General features: G+C 44.1%; 1 long non-coding RNA gene across 1 annotated transcript in view; it reads right to left on the reverse strand.

Annotated features, from left to right (window-relative positions):
* LOC144379479 (uncharacterized) overlaps positions 1-17,639 on the reverse strand; it is a 76,767-nt gene that overhangs the window by 48,221 nt on the left and 10,907 nt on the right. Inside the window, exon 2 of the long non-coding RNA XR_013442640.1 lies at positions 13,819-13,904. This is a non-coding gene — a long non-coding RNA (uncharacterized LOC144379479). The remainder of the gene's footprint in view (positions 1-13,818; positions 13,905-17,639) is intronic.

A 17,639-nucleotide genomic window follows, 5' to 3' on the forward strand; every position in this document is an offset into this window, starting at 1 on the left:
GGTGAAGCAAATGTTTTAGGGGAACAATGTCTGCTTCAATGTAAGGTTCAGTGACCTGAAGACATCTTGGGAAATGAGAATAATTTAAAACTTCCTAGGACATCATAATTATTAACACAGATATGTAGGTGTCATCATTATTTCTCAATCTGTGCTCATGCCCCTCCTAAAAAGGTAGGCCCACCTTGCTTGCCATTTCAACCTTACACCCAAGGCGAGCGTGAGGTGCCATGGCTGGTGAGTGTTTTCCAGTTTGGGAATGGGCCGCCGTCCTCATCAGGCTTGGTGAAGATTTATATAGGTGACATTGGGGAGGAGGGGGAGAGGGAGGAGGAAGGGAAGGAGCTCAGAGAACCTTTTGCAACATTTTTGAGGTAAACAGTAAAGGGCAAGAAGAAGCTCCAGGGGAATCCTGCTATTATTTTCCTCGTCCTACTTGAATTTGCAGCTATGAATCACCTGCAGATGAGAATGGGCACAGGAGGGGTATCGGCAGCTTGTGTTCACAAAGGAAACAGCCTGTCAGACCCTCCAGAATCCAAGAGCCTGGGGTGTGTGGGAGTAGAGTGACCTCTGACTTTCAGGAGGCTAACAGAAAAATCAGGACATGCAGTGTCCCAGCTCACTCAGTGAGCATATGCGGGCGATGCAAAGATCAGAAGGAATTATGGGCAGAGGATGCCTCCGCATCTTGCCTGCAAGATTCAAAGATAGCAGATCATTCTTCAAGACAACTGACCCCCATGGAGATGAAAGTGGGTTAAAAAAGGGTTAGAAGGACCGCTTCCCTGTTGGTGAAATGGGAGGGAAACTGAGCTCTGTTCAGTACTTGAAATCTCTTTGTCTGACAGACAAGATCCTGAGTAAGAGAGGGGGGCCAGAGCACCATAAATGCTCTGCTGGCCCGGATGACCCTGTAGCGGATGGACTGATTTGCCAGGAAGAGGTGACAGAGTGAGAGATGAAGATGCCAGAGTCATGGATAGGGCCTGAGACCTGAGTGACCCTGTGATGGGGACAGCGTGCCATCCCTGCCAGAAACTCCCTGCACACATGTGAAGACCTGACCTCATGGAGACAATAGGGCTGCACTCAGGTAAGGTCCAGTGGCCCAAGCTGAGGCCCAAGAAGTCACTGGCTCTTAGGCCTGGGATCTATCATCTTCATTCACCGTGTCAGCTGAGAACAGGGTTCCTGTCATCTCAGCCTCAGACCCCATTCTTCTATGTGTGGCCCTAGTGTGTGTTCTCTTGTCTCTATACTTCTGTGTCCCTTGGGCCTCTTCTCTCCACTCCCAGTGCTGATGACAATTCAGCGAGGTAGCAGCTCATTGACTGTGGTTCATTCAGTCTAGACGTCTTCATCCTGAATCCTCTGATGCAGCGTGGGACATCACTCTTCCTGGAGCTCTAGGGACTCCTGCATTTATTGGAAGAGAAGACTTGTACTATTTTCTCCCCACCTGCCCCTGATATAAGCCCTCTCCCTACTCGTGTACTCTTCAGAATACACAGTGATGCTGGAGTTGGCGAAGAACAGATCGAGTACGTACATAACATTAAGTGTGCATAAACTAATTACATGTGCATCACATCACACATGGATTCTGTTCTCTAATCAACTCTTGCTTTTTATTTTGTGTAATACTGCCCACTGGCTAAGTCCCAGCCTGTGGGTGGTTCTTGGAGGCCGAGCACCTTCACCCCCGGGCCTCCTAAGGGCCCAGGTCCAGGTTCTGGTGTCTGAGCTGGCCCTCCAAGAGTGAAGATGGGTGAGCTGGTGGGCTTTCTGCACTTTCCGAAGCCACTTTGGAGAAAGAAGATGTAAGTGTAGGAGAAAAACAATCTGCTTCTGCAAAGCCGATGGATGTCTCCATGGTCATCTATTTTTAATAAATCTCTCACTCTGTTAAGATGCTTGCTTCTCATCCTCCCCGTCCCAACCCAACTCTATCAGTAACAGCGAAGGCCCTGGATGATTGCCTTCTCATTGAGAAAACTATGCCCCCTTCTCTTGGCTTTCTGTTTGGTTCCCTTGTAATCCAGTAGACATGCAAACAGCCCACTTTGTTGCTTTTAGCTCCTGGGTTCTGCTTTAATGGGCAAGCAAGTCCTCAGCCTTTAAGAGCATCACCTCTTGGTAATGCACTCACCTGTTCACTAGTTTGTCAGAGCCAGGTCTATGATAATTACCCAAGGTAATGAACACACCTTCCTTGCTGGGAGAGGACGAGACAAAACCCATGGACAGCTACTCCACTGCCAGAAAAAAAGGTTCCTCAAAAAATCTTCATGAAAGTACTGATAATAAATATAGTCTCTCAGGAGAAAATATGCAGGTTGGGACAGGCTGTAGCTGTTGCTGCCCGAGGGATCAGCACAGGGTGGTGGCATCTGCAGAGCAGGGAAATGGCCACTAATTCCAAGTATGCTCTCTATTTTCCTTGTGCATCTAGTAATAAATAATGAAGTACTGTCTTCCAGAAACCTTGGGAGGGTTTCTATGTTGTCATCTCATGCCAAGAACTAAAATTTCCAGCAAAGATTGTAGCAAAGGATGGAAGACCAGGAACCAAGACCAAACATTTATTGGATTTTCCAGGTTTGTGCACTTTTGATGAGTTTCTTATGACGCTAAACTAAAACATAATGTGGTTCTTTTCCTTCTTGAGTTTGTTGGTCATAAGTGCTAGGAAACAATTATTCTGGGTGGACACCACCTACAGCAGGTGAAATTTTCAGTGCTTCCCTCCCCTGAGGAGGTATGTCCGCTGATGGAAAGTGTGTATTTGTGAGACACCAGAGGGAGGGGTCGGGGCTTCATTTTCCTGTGTAATCAGATAGTTTCTTTGAAGAAAGACGCTTTGGTAAAGGAATCACACTTTGAGGATGCTTTGGCAGTGTGCTCACGGATCAAGAGCACAGGTGTGAGGGCAAGACAGGTCTGCCCTAAGCAATAAGATCTAAGAAAAACAATTCGAAACAATTCCTTTCGCTCTCAAGCGGACGGCCACCCACAAGCCCCTCTTACACAGTATTCTGGAGTCACCACTGTTGAAGCCGGAACATTCTGTGGGAAATACACATTAGACGCCTACTGAAAACATAACAACAGCTTCCATCTGGTGACCTTTAACACAACTAACAGGCCCTTCTGCGTAGCCTTGTGACCAGCCAGCCCCCCCGGGGGGCATTAACCCTTATGCTGAATCCTCCATTGACTTTTCCCTCATTTCCTGTCTCCATGCTTCGCCCTGCTATACTTGGTCTCCTCTGATCACAACGGCCTTCTCCTCAGCCCACCCCCCTTCTGAGCTGCCCAGGTGCACCGGGGACCTTATCTCCTTGCTGCATTTATCTTGCTAGAAAGTGACAGTGCAACTTGAAGGTGAACATTTAATCCAGTATTTTACTGCTGGACAATGAGTTTGTTATTATCTGTTTTCAAAACCTATTGTGCTAAATTAGCATTCTTTTCAGAAAAAGCAGACTATAGCCTTGACTATTTGTGGGAAAGCGAGGCAGTGGGTTTTGAATGAGTGTCTAGGTGTGTGTGCATGTGCGCGCGTGTGCGCATGCGTGGGCGCGTGTATGCGTGGGGGGGCGGCAGGGGAGAGACAGCAGAGAGACAAGGATGGAGAAGAAAGGAGACTACTGAAGAGAAAGAAAATAGGATGATTACACCAACATTTTCTTCATCCTTTTCAGTGAGTAACAAGCACTGAAAACAATCTGCTCTGTGAAAAAACATGTATGGGTGAAGAAGTCACTAGAATACTGGGGATTACTTCTTTAGGGGACCCAGATGGCACCATTAACAATTCCCATGGGAGGAAAACTTTTTTTTTTAAGATTTTATTTATTTATTTGACAGACACAGCGAGAGAGGGAACACAAGCCGGGGGAGTGGGAGAGGGAGAAGCAGGCTTCCCGCTGAGCAGGGAGCCCGATGTGGGGCTCGATCCCAGGACCTGGGATCATGACCTGAGCCCAAGGCAGACGCCCAATGACTGAGCCACCCAGGCGCCCCGGGAGGAAAACTTTTTTGCTTTCTTCCCTTCGAGCTCTAGGAAATAGTTTTCTAGATAGTTTTTACAAGTTTAAGTCACCAGGACCCAGACTTCAACAAATCCCAAGATAGAAAGAGCAGGAGGCCTTACAATATGCAGACCTTAGTGAGGACATTTAGGTAGCTGAAATGAGTGCCTTAGGTTTCACAGCGATTTTTGCATGTGTTTTATGTGATCCTCTCTGTACTATCTCAGCTTCCATGGAACTTGTCCCCAGAAACAGAGCCTGTGCCTCCCTGCCACGGGCAGTTTACCTGTCATTTAATGACCTCTGCAAGCGGTGGTAGAAGAATCGGAGGAAAATGTAGAGATTCCCCCAGACAAACACAAAACGAAACTCAAGCAACAAAAAGTTTGGTCTGACTAGGTGGACAAGACAAAGACTTCAGGGATTATTCAGCAGCGTGGTTTGCCGAAAGTTAGTGAACAGGAGTGGGGAGTACGTCTGATAAGACGTACCAGTAACACAGTTTTAGGCTTTAAAAGCCAAGGCAAGAACATTGTGCAGAGATGCACGGGCTATTACAGATAAATTAATCTCGTGCTCTGTTTAGAGCAGACTTTGGATGCTAACCTAATCTGGATATGTACTCAAACTGACCTTTGTTATTAGATGTGTGACTACATATGCCATTAATCTTGGTGACAAATTTTCACCTGTAAGGAGTGTTAATACTACCAGAGATGATATATGTAGGAAATGAAGCTCAGCCCTTCCACACAGTAAGTGCTCAGCAAAGATGAGGATGAGGAGGATGACAACTGGGATGGGGACCCCAACTCTCTCAACTGAGATGCTCCTGAAAGCAGAGATGGAGTCTGGGCTTTGCATGCACGTAGCTTATTTGGAAGGGGTTCCCAGGAAGCAGTAGTGGGAAAGGGAGATGCAAGGGAGAAAATCACCCAAACAAGTCTCATTAATGAATTCATTCCTATTCTGAGCAACCAGTTTTCAGTCTCCCTGGGGGATCCTCTTGAATCGTGTAGAATCTACCTTAGCAGAAGGTGGGGAATTGGGAGACAGTTACCAAGTGACCACTGGCCTCCATGGGTTTAAGTCTGCCTTCAGCAGGGAGCTGAGACCTGCACCCAAATTTCTGGGTGGGTGTGCTCACAGCTGAGCAGCCCTCAGCTCTCTGGTGACCATCTCCAGACAATGAAACGGAAAGAACTGGAGGCATAGTGGCGTGATGTGGGACACTGGCCACGTGCCGGGCTCTGCACCTCAGGGGCACTCAGGCAGGCTCTGGGGCCGTGCATCTGATGGTGATTTTCTCAGATTCACAGTCCAAATCAGCTCCACATACCACACTGCTTGTGAGGAGTGTGTTCTATTATGGATGCCTTAAATTTATTTTCTTTCTTACTCAACAAAACATCCATGTCACCCTCCCTCTACCCTTGAAATGGATGTAATTATTCAATCTTTTGAACTCCTTGTGGAAATACACTGTTTCTCTCTTATGAGAACTTTTCTCTTAGGATACTTCTTATATTCCACTAGTATTATAGATACTTGAAGAGTTATATTAAGGTTATAATTAACATTACTGGAAACCTGCTGTTCAATAGGTGATATTGATTTTCATGCATTAAATTTAATCCAACAACTTCTCCAAGGCAAGTAGTTTCAATGAAGGGAAATTGAGACTTGAGTTGGATAATTATCCCGTCAATCATGGCACCGGTGTAAAGTGTTGAGATTGTTAAGAATGGCTTGATCCAAAGTCTGGCCTGTAATCTCCCCAGCAGAGGCCATAAATGTAAACAACCCACAGGCTTTGCAAGAGACATTAACTGCATTCATCGGGTTATGTGGGTACAGGCAAGCCAGGAGAGCATATGAATCTGGGAATGTAGGATATGGACTCAGTTCCGGGTAATTACTGTGCTGTGAAAATTCAGGCAAGGGAAGCCCGTGATCCAAAATTATATTTAAAATCTCACAATTTTTAACTTCTGATAAGTAATCAACACCAAAAGAAATCAAATCTGTGAGGGTCAAAGAAACATATCCATGCTCATCATGGGAGTCCGAGGGTCACTCATGTTTGCCTTCTGTTCTAAGCCACATGCGGCTCTGTAAAAGTTTTGCTTACACTGTACTGTAGTCTACTAAGTATGCAATCAAGCAAACAAAGAAACAGAAAACAAAACACAACAACAAAACAATGTACATTGCCTTAATTACAAAATTCTTTATTGCTAAAAATGCTAATCATTATCTGAGCTTTAGCCAGTCACAGTCTTCTTGCTGGTGGAGGGTCTTGTGTCCCTGTTGATGGCTGCTGACTGATCCGGGTGTTTGGTGTGGTTTTGGCAATTTCTCAAAATAAGAGTGAAGTCTGCCTCATCAACGGACTCTTCCTGTCAGGAACGAGTTCTCTGTAGCATAGGAAGTCCTTTGTTGTCACTTCAACAATCTTCACAGCACCTTCACCAGTAGATTCCATCCCATGAAACCACTGTCTTTGCTCATCCAAGAGAAGCAACTCTTCATCCATTTAAGTTTGATCATAAGATCAGAGCAGATCAGCAGATCTTCAGGTTCCACTTCTGATTCTAGTTCTCTTGCTATTTCTACCCCGTCTGCAGTGACTTCCTCCACTGAAGTCTTGAACCCCTCAAAGTCATCCCTGAGGGTTGGACTCTAGTTCTTCCAAACTCTTGTTAATGTTGATATTTTCACTTCAGTCCATGAATCACAAATGTTCTTAATGGCGTATAGAAGAGTGATCCCTTCCCAGAGGTTTTCAATGTACTCTGCCCAGATCCATCAGAGGAATCACTTGTCTATGGCAGCTACAGCCTTATGAAATGTGTTTCTTACGTGGTAAGACCTGAAAGTTGAAATGACTCCTTGATCCATGGACTGCAGAATGGATATTGCGCTAGCGGGCATGAAAACAACATTAATTTTGTTGTACATCTCCATCGGAGCTCTTGAGTGACCAGGGGCATTGTTAATGACCAGTAATATTTTGAAAGAAATCTTTTTATTCTGAGCAGTAGGTCTCAACGATGGGCTTAAAATGTTCAGTAAACCATGTTGTAAACAGACACACTGTCATCCAGGCTTTGTTGTTCCATTTCTAGAGCACAGGCAGAGTAGGTTTGGCATAGTTCATTTTTTTTAAAGATTTTATTTATTTATTTGAGAGAGAGAGAGAGAGACAGCAAAGCAGGGGGAGGGGCAGAGGGAGAAGCAGACTCCCCGCTGAGCAGGGAGCCTAACCTGGGGCTCGATCCCAGGACCCAGGGATCACGACCTGAGTCGAAGGCAGCAGCTTAACTGACTGACTCCCCAGGTGCCCTACTGTTTCACTTTCTTATCACTTGTATGTTCACTGGAGTAGCACTTTTTAAATTTTTATCAAGAACTTTTCCTTTGTGTTCTGTTAAAGAACAAAAGTTCAGCTGAATGAATCTGAATATTGAATCGTCTTTATCAGCAGATCCATGAATGGTCCAGCATCCCAGCTAGCAAGTGAGGGCAACGGCAAGAAGCTGTGCGAAGTGGAAGGTGTCTGAAGGTGGGAGGACAGGCAAAAGAAGTTATTAGCAAAAGAAAAGAAAGGATTGTTCTAGGTTAGGTCACCTTCCCTCAGGGAGAAGGGGAGGGAGTCTTATTAGGTGGATTACCTCAACTTCCTTTGGCACATGGAGAGGGACCATGAGGCAGATTAGCTCACTGATGCTGATCAGAATATTCCAGACTGACAGGTTAACAGTACATTTCTGGGGGCGGCTGGAAATGCAATCAAGTTAGGTATTAAACCCATTTGGTGACTTGTCCTAAGTGATTGATTCCATTGTAGGCTGGTGGTTTTCTTTGTAACAATTCCCCCTCTTTTGGTCAGACTCTCAGTTTACCTGAGAGATGTGATAAAAATTTAAGGCATTAGCGCCACTTTCAGCTCAGCTCTGAAATTCCTGAAATGTTTGTTGTTCCTTCTGTGTGGCATCCATAGGTCATCCCATTTTTGCTTAATCTCTGCGATATTCACAGGTCACAGAAGTCAGTCATTCTCGTTGCTTCTCCTCCAATGTTCCAGTCTTAGGGAGATCGTGTGCTTGGTACTTAGTGGCCATGAACATTCATCAAGAGCTTTTGAGAGGATACAATGCCATAGACAGTGGATTCCGAAATTGCAGGAATTTAGAAGTTCCTGATCATAGCCCATTTACATCTATCCCTAGGCAGGGAAGTAGGGACCTGCCGAAGGAGTGAATCCTGAATCATGAAAGCCTCTTCGGTAGGCCTTCTCTAACTCAGACAATGAAAAGTCAGGGGAGTTGACCAATAAGATGTCTTACTTTGCCTCTGAAAGACAGGCGGCACACTTAAGATTGTCTCCTAGCCTGAAATCTAAATTCCAAGTGCCACCTCCTTAGCAGTGGCCTGAGAGATACAGATGAGGGTGTTATCTTTCTAGGCCAATGCCAGAGGAACAGAGATGAAAAGGAGAAGGGTTTCATGATCAGTTAAAATATGAAGTCTTGGGCAGAAGCAGTCTACCTGGATGTCAGCTACTTGCCTTCCTCCTCAACTTGCTTCCGACATCTCCAGCATCCTGTGGTTTTTAACAGCGTTAGTGGTCAGGAGCACTTGGTAAGGTCCCTTCTTATGGGGCTCGAGAGCTATCTTCCTCTCATGACATTTCCAGAATACCCAGTTCACCAGGCTCTAGACTGGGACCAACAGGGTCCTTTGAATTGGGATCTGGGAAAACTTCTTGAACCTGTTGATGATAGGCTTGAGTGTAAGGCGTTGGAGACGTACAGGAGCTGGTCATCCTAGCAGGAGACAACGAGGGAGCAGCAGAATTTGTATACCATTAGACACCGGTCTGCAGGTGCCCATGTCATGCGGAGTATGTTTTTTCCCAACGGCAAACTGTGAACAGTCAGCAAGACCAGAGGCAATGCCTTAGACTAGGGAAGTCCAGCAGTTTTGGCAAGTTTAGAAATTTTAAGTTGGAGGAGCCTATCAGTTCTCTCAACCTTGTCTGATGATTGACATGATTGTATCGTGGTAATTTTAAGAAGCTGGCAGGGTTTTCATTACATTCATATGATTTGCCCAGTGAAGTGGGTGTTCCAATCAATGGGGATCATGGAGAACAAACCCCAAGTGGGAAACACATTTTCTAACAGTTTCTCTGCCACATAAGCACATCAGCCTCGCAGCAGGGGAAAGCTTCAGTCCATCCAGAAAACACACACATTAAGAACATATTGATAACTCATACTGAGTGGTAGCCAGATGAAGGCTAGCTGCAGGTGTTCAAAGGGTCCAGAGGGAAAAGGTCTGAAGCCTCTGGGAACAAAAGTAGTTTTTCCAAAATGATAGACCTAACAGGTCAGACATCGCTGGTTGTCAGTTTTTGCAATTTTATAGACGTCTCCTCACCAATTCATAATTTGAGTCATCTTAAATGCACTATGCATTTAAGGTGAAGGATTGCAAGCCCCCCACCCCCCGCCAAAATGAGATTTGCCAGAAAGCCAGGGAGAATCAAGTGGCCATCCTGGGTTTCCCAGAGCCCTGTCTGTTTAATTTACAGGCATTGTCTGTCCATCTTAATTTCTCCGCCACAGGAGCAGACTGTTGCCATGTCACAAGAATATCAGGATGGCAAAAGTCTGGCTCCAAGGGGTCGCTTTTTGCAGAAGTAGTATGGACTTCATGCACCTGAGCCACAGTCTTTATAAACTCTACATGAAAGTCAGCAGGGGCATCCCTTAATACTCTGGTTCAGTCCTTTCACTGTGAGCCTCAATTTTGATGACAGCAATTCAGAAGGTAAGGGAGTAATTACAAGTGATAACATTATACCAGGACATATCAGATTTCTAGGTATTTCACAGATTTTCTAGAACACTTACAGACCTGTACAAATAAAACATAAAGAGGACCTAGTATCATTTCTTACTTGTCAATACTTCCCATGTATTTTAACATTATCTAATAAGCCTGGTTAGTTGAACAAATCCTTTGAAATGTCCCAAGGACACTCTGGAAAAAAATCCCAAAGTATTTCCAGGTCCAAAAGACTTCATTTACAATTCGATTTTGATAAGTTTGTCAAAAATACCAACAAGCAAAAAAACAAAAGCAAACAAATAAAAAAACCCAACAACACTTGGTCAAATAGGACCACAGGTCACTGAAACAACAAATTGTCTACTTAACCACTGACAGTTAAAGATTTTGCAAACACAAAGTTAAAAGCTGAAAAAGCAAACAAAAAAATAAAACCTTAGCTTTTCTTAACAGAGTTCAGCTTTCTTAAGGAATCAAAGACCTCATAAAGTCACGTAAAATTATCTTGACAATACCCAGAAATTTTGCTCTCCAGGCATATTACTTAAAAGGAAAACAAACAAAAAAATCTTTTACAATCTCTTATCAAAAGCAGACCAATAGTCCAAGAAAACTTTGTCCTCTTAGAAAGAAAACTAAATTCTAATTTTGCACCAACCTACTTCTGATACTAAAATTCATTTTTAATTTCATTTTAATCTTAGCCTGCTTGACCACACATTAAAATTCCTTTTCAAAGAATCCTGTCCCACCAACTGTCTATAGCTTTCACTTCTGCAATCAGATTTTGTCCTATGCTTTTCCTCTTTAGTGTAGTAACTACTATTTCATTATTTTATCTTATTTGGAAATGATCTAAATAATAAATTTCCGTCTTTGATTTAACTTAGCAAGACTCTAAAGTTTCAAGTTACCAAAAGTTTTGGAAAGCTATTTTTAAGTACATGTATCCTAAAATATAATTGTCTCTGAAAAGTTTATGGGTATACTCTTATTCCACTTACATCTAAATCATTTGCTCCCAGAAGTATGTTTAGATTACCCATGAAAACTTCATGAGACATCAGACAAAAATCAGCCATTGCTCCAGTATTTTTGCTGGTAAATTACAAAGAATAACATGAATGTAACTGATGAGGGAACAGAAGGCAAGCTGAGGACAAAGCAGAAGCTGACACCCCACAACCCCCACCCCCCCTTGGGATATATGTGACAGGAAAAACAGTTAACTAATAGAGATCACAGTCCTGCAAGACCTGAATCTCCCTCAGTTTACAAATGTTTTGCAATCTACAAGAACAAAGCAATCTATCAATAACCTAGCTTCCAGAGGAAATGTAAATACAGATTAAATGTCCTTGTAACTTGCAGCCCATTGAGAGATACTTGAAGTGGGCAGAATGTAATGTTCCTCCAGGAAGCTCCCAACTATCTTCATGTTAATGCCTTGCTAGAGGGAAAAACAACCTTAACCTGACAATGGCAGGGCCTAGGTATCCCGTGAGTCTTCTTTAACATATGAAAATCCTTTTGAAACCTCCCTTTTTCCTTACCTCCCCCAACCCCATGGTATATAATCAGCCACCCCTCACCACCCTGGGGCAGTAGCTCTTTCTGCCTATAGTCTTGTCCCTGTGCTTTAATAAATCACCATTTTGCACCAAAGACAACTCAAGGGGCGCCTGGGTCACTCAGTCGTTAAGCGTCTGCCTTCAGCTCAGATCATGATCCCAGGGTCCTGGGATCCAGCCCTGCATCGGGCTCCCTGCGCAGCGGGAAGCCTGCTTCTCCCTCTCCCACTCCCCCTGCTTGTGTTCCTGCTCTCACTATCTCTCTGTCTGTCAAATAAATAAATAAAATCTTAAAAAAAAAAAAAAACAAAGACATCTCAAAAATTCTTTCTTGGTCATTGGCTCCAAACTCCACCCCACTGAACCTTACGTATATTCCAAAACCCATTCAGGTAATTATAATACATAATTTAATTTGTTTAACTGCACTGTATTCATTGTCGATAACTCTAAAGACATGACTATAAACCAACAAACTGAAACTAACTTTAATTTACTGAAGATTATCCCAGGACACGTGAACTTGGAAAACTTTGGGTCAGTTTCTGTGACATCTCTTAGAGTTTTTATGAATAGTTTATATAGTGCCTGTTTGTTTAAGACTATAAAAGAGAGACCTTTTACAAATTGTTGGCAATACCATCTGGAGGTAAACACACATCTGCAACACATTTATAGGAACACATGAACATACAGATGAAAACAGACCTCATAGCTTCTGTTTTAAAATCACTGCCATGAACAAAACTCACTCATTATAAAAGTTGGATCTAAATTTGTTTTTCCAGTAGACGGAAAAAGGTACGATTACCTGCCTAGATGGATAAAGCTTTTTCTACCAGTATTTGTGGAGAAGACACAGGATCTGCATTTGTCCTTGACAAGTCCAGTTCCAAAAGACCTTTCCCCCTTTTGTTTTCTTGATAAGAATTACTGCCTTCAAATTTGCATTTTAAAGAGATAGCCTTGATAAGAGTCTCTGAGACCAGGTAGATCATTTACATTTCATTTTTTTTTTTTGGAAGGGCCAATTGCAGCAACCTTTAATTATATTTTTTCCAATTAATTTACATTTCAAAGGCAGAGGAGAAAAACACAAGCCCCTCCTAGAAGGATGTTTGTTCCAGTAAAGGCCAGAGTTTTTACAATGCTTGGGAGCCTTGTGAGATTAAACAGGGAGGTTTTGGAATTGGTAAAAAAAAAAAATATTGCTGGGCTTTGAATTGTTCCTGGAGCCACACCTCTGGTCGTGCAAGGAAGGACAGGAGTTGTAAAATCATCTTAAGGCCTTTAGCTACAGGTACCTTTGCTCTCTTGGGTTTTTCATTAGCCTTTAGCAATAAATCTTGCAACGAACTATTTTGGAATTTTGAAACCTTTGGGAGCCTGCTACGTGGCAATTAAAATAAGTATCCCATTCTGTCTGTTTGTTTGCTTTCAAGGGCACTTCTTAAATGATCTTATTTAATGAGAATGTCCCCAACAACTGGCCATTGTAATTCCAGGTTATCTTTGGTAAAATTTTCCCATCTTGCTAGATATTGGCAACTTTTGGGACCATGGTTCTTACACATAAAATAAGCAGGTGTGCTGGAAGGATAGAAAACTTCATCCATCTTCTCACTAGGCCTTTGGGTTCCTCAGAGCCAAACTAATACCTAAAAGGGACATGCCACAGGGCTGGGGGCTGGGGGGGTGCTTTACAGTGTACCTCATTGCACAGAAATGTTCTTGATTGGCAGGTAACCTAGTGCCTGTCTAACCCGTCCCATGACCAACTTATCCTATCACGGATTCTTGGAGAGGGTGAGTGCTCTAATAGCCTTTAAATGCTGACCTGTGCCCATCAGTGTCTGCGGCTTTATTTTTGGCTTCCAAGATTCCCTTTAGCAGCAAGTGGCCTTTATTTAAAGCAATCCCAGAGGCCTTGCACTGGCCTCAGTCCAGCTGAAATCAAATCCAGTCTGGTCCCAGACCCAGGCGAGTTCTTACCTCTGACCCTGTCCAGTCCTCCGGTGACCATGAGCAATTCTCAGTGTGGACTAAATCAGCAGACTTCAGGAAATGGGGAGCGCAGACTAGGCCTGGAAACAGGACTAAGCCAGGAAACCCCAGTTCAAGGAGACTGCCAAATACAACTGTAGAAGGGGTTCTAACATGGAGCTGTGGACTGAACCAAGGGCTAAGGGCCGGCACTCTGCTAGAGCCTCCTGTTACTCTCGAGGGCTCTGTGAACCCTGGGCTGCAAAGCTGATTAGATCTAGAGCTCCAACACAAAAAGACCAGAGCTCAGACCAACAGGAACTCACCAATGGGCCTTGGAAATGGCAAAAAAGACAGTGAACTCAAACCTGTTTGCAGGGCACCATGTCTGTGTTTCTCTTTGTCCTCAAGTGCTGACAGAAGTTTGCTTTGGATCCCAACGCTGCCACCAAATCTGTTAAAGAACAAAAGTTCAACTGAGTGAATCTGAAGGCTTAATTACCTTTATTAAGCAATTTATGAGGCAGACAGTATCCCATCTGGCAAGTGGAGGGGAGCTCTGAGGAGGTGTACAAAATGGAAGGTTTTTATAGGAAGGAGGATGGGGCAAGAAAGTCATGTGCAAAAGAAAAGAAAGGATTGCTCAAGGCAAGGTCACCTTCCCTTAGTGGGTAAGGGCAGGAGGTCTTATTAGGTGGATGAGACCTCAGCTTCCTTTGGTGGGGGATGAAGAGGGCTCATGTGACAGATCACATCACTGAAGCAGAAAATTCTTGGCTGACCAGTTAAGAGAACATTTCTGGGCAAGTCTGAAACTGCAATTAGGTTAGGGGGGAAGCCCCAGGTTGCTGACTTGTCCTAAATGACACCATGTTGGGCCTGTGTTTTTCTTTTTTAACAGTTCCCAACTGGGCTAACTGTGTGGTCAAGAGGCCTAGCTGTCAGCCTATCTTGGCGTTTGACATGCCTTCCTCTCTGAGCTTAATTATCTCTAGGTTTTGGTTGAAAAGTGAGAGAAGTGTGAGCTGTCAGAGGTCACTGAGGGTTAGGCGTAGGGCTGATTTCAACACTGCGTTGTCTCAGAGAGTAGGGCGGCTGGGCGTCTCAGAGAGTAGGGCGGCTGGGAGGGAGATGGGCAGAGCTGGGCGTTGGAGCAGTCGAAACACACACAGCATTTACTGATGAAGTTTGTGGTCTTCGAGGAGCACACTTCGGGCATCCCAAAACAATTAGAATAGCAACATCAAAAATCCCTCACTACAGATCGCCATAACAAATACAGTAATAATGAAAAAGTTTGAGATATTGTGAGAATTACCAAAATATTGTGAGACCCAAAGTGAGCAAATGCTGTGGGGAAAATGGCACCTGCAGACTTGCTTGATGGAGGGTCGCCACAAACCCTCAGTTTGTAAAAAAAAGAAACAACAAAAACACAGTATCTGCAAAGTGCAACCAGACAAGGTGTGTCTGTAAGTATCCCAGGGCCTAGTTTTTGTTAAGCACTCAATGCAAAATAGCTACTTGGGAGGCATGTTCTTATGACTCTTCTACTCCAGAATCCACACTGGCTCCCCATTGCCTGACACATCAGTTTCCATTTTAAATTCCTCACTGAGGCTGCCTGTTTGTAAATCATCACAATCTAGACCTAATCTACCCCTCAAAATGCACTTCCCCCGATCCCAAACAAACACCCTTTGATTCAAGCAATTTTGTTTTTCCCTCCTTCCTAGGATTCTGGCCTCAGCATTTTGTTTATATTATTCTCCTCATTGGGTTGTTCTGGTTGCACATTTCTACTTTCTGTAGATGGTAGATGATGATAGATACATAGATAGATGATAGATCACTGACAGATAAGAGACTTTAGAGTAAAGCAATCCAATGACACCACGTACTCATGGACTTCACTATTGAGAAAGAGACTTGTCCACTCTGGGCCTTAGTGTTTTGATCTCTAAAACTGAGCTACTACTACTAATTTTCCATTATTTCTGAGTGGGGGAAAGAACCTGTCAGTACCTAGAACACAGAAATGTCTCGTTAGTCATCTTCGCCCTCCTCCATCACCAGTCCCCAAGCCTTCCCCTCTGTGGCCGCAGGCTCTGCGGGCGTCCCTAATTGCTCCAGGTCATCTGTAATTGACTCTCTCCTGACAGCCCACAGCACTTTAATCTACGCTCTCATTTACTGTCATTCTAGTCCTTCTCAATGCTTACACTTCATCTCCTCAAATCATCTTCCATTTCCCAGCAGCAAGTGCGGAGACGGGTCCTCCCACTGCCCAGGGCAGGAGGCTGAGTGCCACACACTGCCACCTGAGCAGGGACGGAAAGGAGGGGGGGCCTGTCTTCTCACTCAAGCTCCACGGCTTGTGCTTGTGGAGTCCCCGAACCGGCCGCTTACCTGGGTCTTCTCATTCATTAAATGGAATCCATCCTTACGGAACCTGTCTATTGTACACAGTTGCTGAGGCCATGAGATTTAAAAAAAAAAAAAAAAAAGGAAGCATTTTACAAAGAAGTGTATTTTGACATGACCTTCCTTCTGGGATATAGAGCAGGACTACTGATAGATGGGAAGCACTGGGGCCTGATCTGTATTCATGCCATTCCATCCTGGAAAGTAAGAATGATTGCGAGCCCTCCCTCCCCGTATAGGTAAGAAAACAGAAGCTTAGAGATGGTGAGTAACTTTCCAAGATCTGCAGCTAAGGAATGCAAGTTAATCCCAGGGCCGTTGGGCCTCAAAGTCTGTGACAATAGGATGCAGAAAAGGGGAGGTTTTAGGTGAAGAAAAAAATAATATTTTATATTTGGTGAGTGCTCTCACTAAGATGCATTAATCGTCATGTCCGAATGGCTCTAAAAATATAAATAAGAATGCGTGACAGATAAACTGAGAGTGGAGGTGGCTTTCTAAATGTTCTAAATGCCCTCTGTGCACGAGCTTCCCACAGGTGCTAATATCAGAAACGGCAGTGTTGCTCAGACAGGCTACCCCAGGCCATTGTGACATGAGGATTGCTGAATCCTTACGTTCCATTTAAATGCTGCTTACAGTCCAACTGCAACACTAATTTATTTTAACATGAGTGTTTCCATGTAAGGCTATTAGCTAGGTCCGTATCTTAGTTGATACGCTCATCATCTCTATAAATTATCTCCATTCTGTCTACAACCCCCATCTACCTGTGGGCGTCCCTGTTTCAGTCACTAATGGAAACTCTCCCTCTTTTACCACTTTTGACCACTTTGTGGTGGTTTGAGTGCATCCAGAAAAAGGGAAGAAACTCCATTCCAATCCAGGTGTTCCTTATAACCGCTGATTTTAGTGCTTAAGATTCAGTGCTATCATGGCATAATTTACAAGAAATAGAATGCATCCCTCTTAATGGTACACTGTGATTACTGATGAATGTGCGTTCTACTATAATGTCATCCCAGTCAGGGCGCAGAACATTTCCATCCCCCCCACCGTCCCCACCCCCGGAGGACCCCCCCTGCCCATGACACTCAGTTTCCCTTGCCTCGTCCTCAGGCAGTTAGTGATTTCCAACAGGGGACGTTAGGTTTTCCTACTCTTTATAGAACTCTATATAACTGGACTCGTAAGGTATTTGTTCTACCGTGAGCGGCCTTTGCTATGGAGTGGCTCTCGCTCGGGACCCACACCTACATTTCTGCATCCCCAGGCCTGGATGCCACCCCAACAGGCTTCCGCTCCGTGACCGGCTGGGGCAGAGAACCTCATGCAAAATCCTCAAGGTGTTTCAAAAATATATACATATAAAAGCGGGAAGGAAGCGGAAATGACAGGTTCCTTGCAGCAGGGAACCTATCATTTCCGCTTCCTTCCCTGCAACGTCTCTCTGTGTGGCAAGGAGCGCAAGGCTGTGCCCCAAAGTGCGTGGGATAAGAAGCAAAGTAAAATCAAAGTATCCCAAAAAAAAGCTCAGATTAGAATCTACATGGTGAATTTTATTCTAATTAATATAAATCTAACATTTATCCTGGAACACAGGAAGCCAAGCTGGTGACTCACACACACGTCAAAAGGCAAGTTTGTTTTTAATTACATAGAGTTTTAGAACAACAATACTACAGCTGTGAATGTTTAATTCACGTATTTCACACGTGTGCACATGGCCACACACCCACACACACACAGAGGATATTTTAATAAC

The sequence above is a fragment of the Halichoerus grypus genome, chromosome 11 (genome assembly GCF_964656455.1).
Source record: "Halichoerus grypus chromosome 11, mHalGry1.hap1.1, whole genome shotgun sequence".
Lineage (NCBI taxonomy): Eukaryota > Metazoa > Chordata > Mammalia > Carnivora > Phocidae > Halichoerus > Halichoerus grypus.